We start from the raw sequence: 9,849 nt of genomic DNA, 5'->3' as shown, positions 1-9,849 counted from the left end.
TTGGCGACCACACAGGAAGTCCCGCCCCTGGGCGCCGGTCCCGGCGTGGGTGGCTGAGCCGGGTGATCCCTGTGAGTGCTGCGTACCCATCGAGGGCCATTCTTCCCCTTGTTTACTCCTGGTCAGTCAATGAAGTAGTCATTGAACACCTATTATGATCGTCCAGGCGCTGTCGTTTCAGCAGCGTGAACAAAGTGAAACCTGGAGCTTAAATTCTTGTAACGGTGACATGCGGCCAGAGAAGGATGTGTGGAGCCTGTTTTAAAACAGGCCCCGAATGGCGGGCAGTGCTATTCTTACAGACAGGCCCGGAATACCCCTCTGAAGGGGCGTTGTTTGAGCAAAATATCAAGAAAGTGAGACGACGTCCTATGTAAATTCCAGGAAGGAGCAGTGTGGGCCTCGAGGGAGCTGAGACGGGGAGCATTGTGGCCAGGAGGGCGCAGAACAGGAGGCGGTCCAGTACGTATAGTGATTCTCAAAATGGGGTCCCCTGGCTGCCTCAACACACGGAAACCAGTTGAAACTGACTAGAAAGGCACAAATGCAAAATACCGAATCATGAAATTCTGCAGGTGGGCGCAACAACTTTGCCCTCCAGGAGATTCGGATGCTCAAGTTTGAGAACCGCCGTTGTGGAGCCTTGTAGGACGTGGCAAGAACTTTGGGTTTTGCGATGAAATGGGAAGCTATGAGTTTTGAGCAGAGAAATGATGATGCAATTTAATATTAGAGGATCACTCTGCGTTAGCAGCTGGGTGGAAGATGGACTTTACAAGGTCAAGGGCAGCTGCTGCAGCACTCCAGCTGAGAAATCGCAGGCTTTACTAGGGTGGTGGGGGTCAAGGTGATGAATAGTGGTTCTGTTGTGAATATATTTGAAAGATAGTGCAAAATTTGCTGACTGGCTAGACGACGTGCAGGGTGAGAGAGGAGTGAAGGATAACTCCAAGATTTTTGACTGGAGCAACTGCAGAAGGGATGTACAGCTGTGCAGGTATGGATTTGAAGGGTGGTTTGGGACGTACTGAATGTGAGTGGCTTTATTAGTCTGCTTGAGTGGCATAACAAAACACCACAGATTCTGAGACTTAACAGAAACTTATTTTCTCACAATTTGGGAGGCTGGAAGGCTGACCAAGGTCCTGCTCTTTTCCTGGCTGGCAAGTGGCCACCTTCTTGATATGTCCTCACATGGAATTGAAGGAGGGGCAAGTTCTCTGATGTCTTCCTCTTCCCATAAGGGCACCAGCTTTGTCAGATCAGGGCCCCACCCTCATGACATTTAACTCATCACCTCTTCACAGGCTCTGTCTCCAAATACAGTCATGTTGGGGGTTAGGGCTTGAACATACGAATTTTGGAGAGGATGCAATTCAATCCATAGAAGTAGCCTATTAGACAATTGAATGAACTGTCAAGCAGGCAGCTGGATAAAAGTGAAGTTCAGGGACCTAGAAATATAAGTTTGGGAATTGCCATCATATCTGCAGTGTGGAAACGGTAGAACAGATTGCAGCTACCTAGGGAACGAAGGTAGGTAAAGAAAACATCTGGAAACATTTCACCGTGAAGAGGCTGGAGATGCACCAGCTGAAGAATAGTCAGTGAGGTGGGAAAATTGGGAGTCCTGAAGTCCTGCTTTCATTCATTATTTCATTTCAAGGTCGAGGAGGTGACGGGCTGTGTTGGATGCTGCGGATCAGCGGAGCAAGTTGAAGCTAAGGCTCAGCCACAGGATATGCAGTGTAGAGATCGCGTCTCAGCTAAATGCCCTTCAGAAAGTTGAGGCTTTGCTGTTCCCTACTCTGAGTGAATTTCACTTCCTCAAGGAGAAGAGGAAGGTGGGGGAGGTCAGTACCTCCATTAGAAAAAAAGAAGTGGAGGAACCACACCTTTAAAACTGACTTCTGCATTTTTATATTTTCCCTCTGATTAAAGCAACACATGCCATCTGAGAATCTTGGAAAACAAGAGAAAATCATAGCAAAGGCTATTATGTACATCACACGTAACACCACCCCTAGTTATCTACTTTTTGGTTTCTTTTCTTCCAGGCTTTTTTTTTTCTATGAGTAGGTATTTTTACACCAAGAGATTTTCCTTGGACATATAATTTTATATCCTCCTAACAAGCTTTGTTCACCTGTCACTAAAATGAATGTTCAGTGACTACTGAATTTTTCTATTTTATGGTAATATAATTTATTTAGCCAAGCCCTAATTTGGGGGCATTGAACTAGTTCCAGGTTATCCTGTTATAAATAGCTCTGTAATGAGTATCGTTGGATATAAATCTTTTATTTGGGGGGAGGGGGTAATTAGGTTTGTTTGTGTTTTTAGAAGAGGGACTGGAGATTGAACCTAGGACCTTGTACATACTAGGCATGCACGCCAGCACTTGATCTATACCCTCCCCTGGATATAAATCTTTAACAGCATCTTTAATTGTTTTTTTAAGGCAAATTCTGAGAAATAGAAATTACGGCTTTAAACATACAGCCTTTGTTTAAGCTCTAACTGCCAAAACTGGTTAATTTTACTGAAGGAGTTGATGAGGAAGAACGGCTAATCTGACGTTTTCATAATTAGGATATTTTTATGAACTGATATTTGACAAGAATACCACTGAATATTCTTGGGAAAGGATAATCTTTAATAAACTTTGTTGGGCAAACTGGGTAACCACATGCAGAAGAATGAAATTGGACCCCTATCCTATACCACTCCAAAAAATTAACTCAAAGTGGATTAAAGACTTAACTGTAAGATCTGAAACTATAAAACTCTTAGGAGAAAAAAAAAAAGGAAAAGCCTCCTTGACATTGGTCTCGGCAACAATGTTTTGGACATGACACCAAAAGCACAAACAACAAAGGCAGAAATAACTAAATGGGACTACAACAAACTAAATCGCTTCTGTGCAGTGGGGAGGGTATAGCTCAGTAGTAGAGTGTGTGCTTAGCATGCATGAGGTCCTGGGTTCAATCCCCAGTACCTCCATTTAAATAAACCTAATATCCTCCCACCAAGAAAAAAGCAGGAAAAAAATTTTAAAAGCTTCTGTGCAGCAAAGGAAACAACAGCAAAATAAAAAGGCAACCTACAGAACTGGAAAAATATTTGTAAACCTGATAAGGGGTTAATATCCAAAATATATAGAGAACTCATCTCACTCAATACAAAACAAATTTTAAAGTGGGCAGAGGATTTGAAAAGACATTCTTCCAAAGAAGACATACAAATGGCCAACAGATATGTGAAAAGATGCTTAACATGATTCATCAAGGAAATGCAAATCCAAACCTCAGTGAGATGTCAGCTCACACTTGTCAGGACAGCTGTCATCAAAAAGACAAGATAACAAATGCTGGTGAAGATGGGGAGGGAAGGGATCCTTTGTGCACTGTCGTTGGGAATGTAAAATGATGCAGCCACTGTGGAACACAGTATAGGTTCCTTAAAAAATTAAAACCAGAACTACTGTATCATCTAGCAGTCCTACTTCTGGGTATATTTCCAAAGGAAATGAAAGTAGGGTCTACATCTGCACTCCATATTCATTGTAGCATTTTTCACTGTAGCCAAGATATGGACCTAAGTGTCTGTTAATGGATGGATGGATAAAGAATGAATATGTGGTTTATGTATACAATGGAGTATTATTCAGCCATGAGAAAGGAGATCCTGCCATTTGTGACAACATGAATGACTTTGAGGGCAGTGTGCCAAGTGAAGTCAGTCTGGCAGAGAATGACAAATACTGTATGATGTTACTCATATGTAGAATCTAAAAAACCTGGTTTCACAGGTTCACAGTTGGAAAAGAATTTTGCTCCAGCATGAAGCATACCTCTTACCCGTAACTGATTTGTATAATTTAGAAGATGAGATTTGAGTTGATAAAGTTTAGATGAGATGTTGGGCCTAGTCTTATGCTAGAACAATTAAGACTTTGAGGGAAATTGGGATGGGGTGAAAGTACTTTGCACATGGGAAAAATTACGAATTTTTAGAGGCCATAGGGCAGACTGTAATGGGTTTATGTTCCCCACCACACAAAGACATTTTGAAGTCCTAACCTCCAGTACTTCAGAATGTGAGCTTGTTTGTAAATACAGACTTTACAGAGGTCATCAAGTTAAAATGAGGTCATTAGGGTGGGCCCTAATCCAGTATGTCTGGGAAACATAGAGGGAGACCACATGAAGACAGGAGGCAGAAACTGGAGGTAAAGCTGCATGCCAAGGAGTGCCTGGGGCTACCAGGAGCCAGGAAGAGGCAAGGACGGATTAACCTGCAGGTTTCAGAGGGCACCTGGCCCCGCTGACACCATCATTTTGGACTTACAGCCTTCAGAGCTGAGACAATAAATCTGTGTTATAAGCTACCCAGTTTGTGGTACTTTGTTGTAATAGCCCCCATTGTTGGACATGTAGACTGTTAATTTGGAGCCTTTACGGGTACATTTTAGCACATCTGCAATCACATTCCTACACACAAAATTGGTGGGTCATAGGATATACAAGATTCTGGGTTGTTTTTGGTTTTTTTTTGACATGGTTTGTGTTAAAGAAGGTTTATTGTTAGCTTTATTGCCTATAGTCTATAAGATGCAACTTTATTGTGCCTTTGAAGGCCCTGAGGGTTTTGACTTGCGACTAAGTTGCCCTCTACACGAAGGTATTAACTACATGATCTCCATTCTGTGGGAACACCCACTCCGGTACCCTCTGACAGTAGGCTTTGTTTTAATCACTGTTAATTTCTGATTCGGGTCATCAGAGTGTCCAGAGAAATATGCCAGAGCATGTTGGGTAGAACACTGCAGACTTGCATCCTGGGAAGACGTAGCTGTAATGTTTCTAGGTTGCTGTTACTCGTCTAGAAAGCGATCAACTCGGGCAAAGGAGGGACAACTGGGAAGGCACTGTGTCTAAGAACAGATCTGGACAAAGTGATCACAGTGGAAATAAATATCAGCTTTATTAACACTCAAAGTGCCATTCATTTATATTCATTCCATAGTCCAGAAGGTTACTTAGAGTAAGCCTTTGCACCACAATCTTTCAAAAAATGAACTAACATGTAAGAAAAAGCAATTTTCATTGTGCTAATTATTGCAGGCCTTCATGCACGATAAATCTAAACAAAGATGTGTGCCAACAATATACAAATTTCCATATAAACAAAGTCATTGATCACTAACAAAATATAAACATGGTTTCTTTCACATTAGATTTAAAAAAAAAAAAAAGCTATTTACCAGCAAGAAAAAAACCAAGTACATAAAAACTATAAAACTGAGAAATTCTTTACATTTTTACAAGCACAATTTTGAATGAACACAAAGTCAAAATGTGCATGAAATGTGGCACATACCACACTGTATCTGGCTTCTGTAGGTTTTTCTAATCATACCGGCTCCTTGTAACATAATAAGCTTAGTGACATTCAACTTCAACAGTGGACTTATTCCTAACATGAGTCATTTTACGTGGTACCGCATATCAAAAAAAAGGTTTTCCTTAAGCACAATAACATCGTCAAATTGGAAATTTAATTCCCAATTCTTTTTCTGCCAGTTACTTAAAATACACAGTACAGTACAAAGACACAATGTATGTTTGAACATTTCTAAACTAATTAAGAGTCCATTACAGAGACTCACAACATGTCAATGTATTGTTTTATAAATGAGGCGTGACCTTGCCCAGTAAGAGAAAAACAAAAACTTGCAATCTTTGGGGTAGAATAAAAGAAATATTAAAAACAACAGTAGGACAGGCCAACAGCAACTGGAGATATAAAAATCTTGACATCTCTTCAAGACAATTTAGTTTCTCACATTTTTTCATAGTTCTGAGAATTCAAAGGCTGTTAGAGTGGACAGTGTTTTTGCTACTGCTTAAAACCTATTTTTTTCCTTTTAACTTGCATTTCATAGAACTCCCAAAGAGAATTCAATGTTCTCCCTTGCAAGAGTATTTTAATTGATATCTAAGTAAATCTGCATCCAATTGTGGAAATACAAATACATTTTGAATGGTTAAAAACAAAATTAAAAAAATATTTTTGATCAGCCAGCTGAAAATATATTCATATAGTAAATAATCTCTCAGAAAGCTTTATATATATTTAATTATTCTAACTAAACAGTACCCTTATAAAACAAGTTCATAAAAATGTAGAAATGAAAATAAGAAATTACTGGGATATATACATGTGCCTACAGACAGAAAAAGACATCTCCACACACACACGTCCCCTGATACAGAGTTACAAGCATACTTTCAACTGAGTCATGGGTTCCAGAATACATATAAAATCAGAAAGTGATGTTGAACTCCTGAGTTCTTCAACAAAGATAGAACCATAGAGAAGTGTACTTTGTAAAAGCAAGAAAGTTCATTGAAGTCAGTAATAGCAGTGCAGTTACTGATGGCTACATCTTGAAAGAAGTTTAAACGTGGAGACACAGACAGTAGTTCAATGCACGCATTCATGATGCTCACACACCCATCAACAATTATTGGTCAGAGTAGTAGATCAGTGTACAAATTAAACATTTCCAAAAATGTGCAAAAAAGTCAACCTTGATAGGAAAAAAACACCTCTGTACATAATTATAAACTGCCCAGCATTCAACTGAGATTAAGAACGTTTACAGAGAGGAACTAATAGATTAAATATAGAGAATTTAATGGTTACACTGTAAAATGTACATTAGGTCAAAGGGTAATTTACAAATTGATAACCGTAGTTTGCAACAATTAAAAGTTTATTCTCAGATTTATCCAAGTCTACTTTTATTTACAATGATATTTGAATAAAAAGAACCACGTGAAATGTAAGAGATGTCAGACATTAAAAGTATTTTTGGTATTAACTCTTTTATAATATTTCGGAACGCAGGTAGCAAATTTTAAAACCAACAGCAATAGAAAAAATGTAAACCTTTAACTTACTAATTAAGATTGTATTAAAAACAAGTGTTTGTTTTGAAAGAAGTACTCTTATCCTTAGACACTGTACTTTCACCGGAATGGGGCAGACTGCAAAGGTTTGCCCTGCTTCCTTTTGCCTGTAAGCCTTTCCAGCTCAAATGTTTCCACCAGTTCTCCTTATTCCAGGTGGGAAAAAGGTCTTTGGGAAAAACTGAGAACATACACAAATCCATTTTGGAACCTATGTATCGAATAAGAGTTAAGATAGAATTTCGTTACTTATCTCTCTCCTCCAAGTAATGCTAATGCTGAAATCACCAATTTAGTTACATGAACAGTGAACACAGAAATGCTTTCCAGTATAGTCACCAACTTTACTGTCCTCAACTGACATGAAGGGACTCAGAAATGCTATTTGGGGACAAATTCTGCAATGTGTGCTGGCGAGCAGACTTCCTTTCGTTCCAAAATGTCTATGGCACAGAAAGTCCATAACCCACTTTTCTTCAAAGTTTTCCTGAAATGCCCCGCAGGTCAAACACAAGTTCATCAATGTTAAGACACTAGGAGGAAAGTACGCCGCCAGCCTGAGGCATCACATGTTAATGTACATGTATATACATCTATGGTCAAGTGACATTAGTAAGATTGGCACGCGGACAAGCTCAAGTTCGTAATGTCTATATAGTTCCATGATAGTTGAAGTAAATTCTGTGTGTCTAGATGCAAACACTGAGCACCTGTCCTTTAACTTGAAAGCTAGACTGAGATACAAATCCTGCTAGTACCTGCTTTGTCGTTTTTATACTGTTAGCTTACAGGTGGGCAGAAGTAACAGTGCTAATCATTTTGGCTGAGTGGAGGGAATAAAAAAGCTTTGGTTTACAGTGATTATGTAACACAGATTGTAAATACAAACAAGAAGTCATCAGGCAGAGGGGTAGAATAGCGGTACTCACTGATTTAATGCCTTTGCTGTTACTAACAAAAATGTCATATTACTGTCAATTAAAATGCACAATTATGAAAAATACTAAGAATTACATGAGACACTGTATACGGGCAACAGATAAAATTTATTCTTTTCTTTACTATAGCTATGACTCCTCCCTCAACTTTCTGAAACTAAACCATGTCCGCTCTCACTACAACCGAGAGAAGATTCTCTAGCCACACCCTGAGAGCTCACTGCCCTCCACGGCTCTGAAAGATGGGTTGGCCCTGACACTTCCACACCTACGATGGCATCCTGTCCAGACTGAGGCAGAAGGCAGAGCAAAGCTAAAGACGACTATGAAGTAGGAACAGTGGCTTCACAGCACGTCTTCCCTAGCCAACCAAAAAGAGGTATAAAACAATTTCCTTTTGAACAGTTGGTAAGGTAAGGAAGCTTGTTTTGATAATGTCTGGCAGAATTTCTATTCCAAAGAGCTCATGAAGAACTATGCAAAACCAAGTACTTTCTATTTAAGAATTATACATAAGCTATCATACACACATACACGTTCAATTTTAATCTACTTTTAGCAAACAAGAGCTTGGCAATTTACAATAAATATCTTTATTAGACAATCATTTGTACCAGCTACTTGTGGAAAAGGTGCTGGCACTCCTCCCCGAGGAGGGCACACTCATCCATCACTAGGTCATACACATTTGAGCTGTTCTTCCCAGAACAGAGACTACTCTAATTGGACATTCATACCTTTCCTTCCTCCCCACCCCTGTCCCAGCTACACACACACACACACAGACACACAGCATGCACACTTCACAGAAAAGCTAGAGATTTAGCCAAAATGTTCATTTAAAAGTAAGGATTAGAATTCACTGTCCCTGGATTTCTTGCTCATTGCCCTAAGTCTCATTGCCTTAACATTTGTAAGCCATTTAAATGACCTCTTTCGGGCAAAAACCACCATTCTAGTTCTGCTTTGAAAATCATAACTGAACCATGATATACGTAGAACTTGAACACTGCCAATGTGATAGAAAACTAAGTAATCAACCTGGAAAACAATCTACTGTCTCTTTAGAATTAGAATACCTCTTTCTATCCTTATCTTAGGAATTCATGTCTAGTAAAGACTGCAGTGTGTCTATCATAGACTAATGTTTTTCTTCTAACATATTAAAAAAAAAAAAGAGGTAGAAAAGGGTAGGAGGAGGAAGCAGGCATTAAGAAATGTTTAAGGGCCAATATACAGTCTAAGGCCAAATGAACTCTTGAAGCCTACTGATTTTGGAAAAACCTTCATTTCGGTGGGTAACTTCAATTATTATTGATACAAAACAAAATTAAGGCATACAGAGAAAAAGGCACTACCAAAAATGAACAAATTGCTTTTCATTAACATCTTAACCAATCTTAAAATTCAAATGAATATGAACATTACATTCGTTAACAAAGGCCAAATTTCATATAAAACAATAAGGTCTCGAGAAATTTTCCTGATCTTTGTATAAGTAACACTGTTGACAGAATTCAATTTCTATCAAATGTTTTGGTATTTTAACCACTTAGATCAAAAGAATTTTTTTTTCTTTAAAAGAAAAAGCAGGGAAAAAATAACTACATTGTGGAATTAATGCCCCGCACCACTGGAACTGTCTGAGCAGAGGCTGAGAGAGGGAGTCCTGAGAGAGAGGCTGCCTGCCCTACGGGGATCCCTCCAACTGGGGGATACTTGAGTCTCGGTTATTAATGACATTTTAGTATTTATAACAGCCAACGATTACCCAAAATGGCTTTCCCCTCACTTCAAAAGAAATAACAACATTTTAAAACATCATTGCTGAACTTTCAGTTAGGATATGCCATAAAAACAAGTAACTGTCTGCCCGTGTTTCCTCCTAGACTGTGACCTCCTTAAGGAGAAGTTAATTTAGTACCTGACATCAT

The 9,849-nt window shown here is 39.2% G+C and overlaps 1 long non-coding RNA gene across 1 annotated transcript; it reads left to right on the top strand.

Annotated features, from left to right (window-relative positions):
* The first annotated feature begins 46 nt into the window (after positions 1 to 46).
* Positions 47 to 4,994, top strand: LOC135321120 (uncharacterized). The gene is made up of 2 exons (XR_010380534.1): positions 47 to 997; positions 1,667 to 4,994. It is a non-coding gene; the product is annotated as an uncharacterized LOC135321120 (long non-coding RNA).
* Positions 4,995 to 9,849: the final 4,855 nt, after the last annotated feature.

Source organism: Camelus dromedarius, chromosome 4, assembly GCF_036321535.1.
Source record: "Camelus dromedarius isolate mCamDro1 chromosome 4, mCamDro1.pat, whole genome shotgun sequence".
In the NCBI taxonomy this organism is placed as follows: domain Eukaryota; kingdom Metazoa; phylum Chordata; class Mammalia; order Artiodactyla; family Camelidae; genus Camelus; species Camelus dromedarius.
This window is presented reverse-complemented; position numbering and strand designations above follow the sequence as displayed.